Below are 917 nucleotides of genomic sequence, written 5' to 3'. Positions count from 1 at the left end.
AGCGTGAGTATACACAAACATCCATCAATGGCTGAATAAAGCATAATGTCTGAAGGCTACCAATGTCCATTTGTTTTAGTATGAAGAAAGTGTACATACTTGAGAAAAAACCACAACAGCTTTGAAATCTTTATGCTGTAATATTTGAAGAAAGAAACCCAGGGATATTAATTTGTTTTTTTTGTGCTTAGAATGCCATTGTTATGGACATGCCTAATTTTGTAACCTTACCCCCTCTCTTGGAGTATAATTGTAGAAACTTAAGGTTGTTACCAGTCTTGTAATGGAGATTTAGTTTTCAAGAAATGGAACCTCATGTGATATACTGAAGATAATTGGTTTTGTTTTCTGTTGGCTTTAGTTTTAGTAGTTTCATGGTAACTCTCATCATCAAATCTAACATTAAATTGATATGATATGTTGTGTCAACAGCTAGTCATTGCTGGAGATGGGTACTAAAGATTTGGATTTTGTACAACTGAACCAATTAATTGGAAGAAAAGCTGGTGGGATATCAGTATATCCTTTCACACCATCAGTTCGAGGGAAGGAGGAGCCCTGTAGCCATATAATTGTTCGGGGCAAAGCTATGTCAGAACGTGTTGGAGATTTATTTACCCTGGTAATTCTGGTATTTTTCTTTTTAATTTAATTACATGAGAATTTCGAACCCCACCATTGTCACTCTTCAAGTTGGTGGAGGGCCATAACATTGTTATCATGATGTTTAAATGAATTTGTGTAAGATTCCTTTGAACTATGTCTAGGTAGGTGGAAAGTGATGATACTTGCAAGCCAATCTTTTTACATAAATAGTTTGTATAGTCTAATGTGACTAAGCCATGACTCTAGGTATACTGGGTCATGGCGTAGTTGAAAAGTGTGTTGGTAGGTTGAAAAGTGTTGATACTTATAAG

This window comes from Sesamum indicum, unplaced genomic scaffold (genome assembly GCF_000512975.1).
Source record: "Sesamum indicum cultivar Zhongzhi No. 13 unplaced genomic scaffold, S_indicum_v1.0 scaffold00216, whole genome shotgun sequence".
Lineage (NCBI taxonomy): Eukaryota > Viridiplantae > Streptophyta > Magnoliopsida > Lamiales > Pedaliaceae > Sesamum > Sesamum indicum.
The sequence above is the reverse complement of the archived record's forward strand: the minus strand, read 5'-3'. Positions refer to the sequence as shown.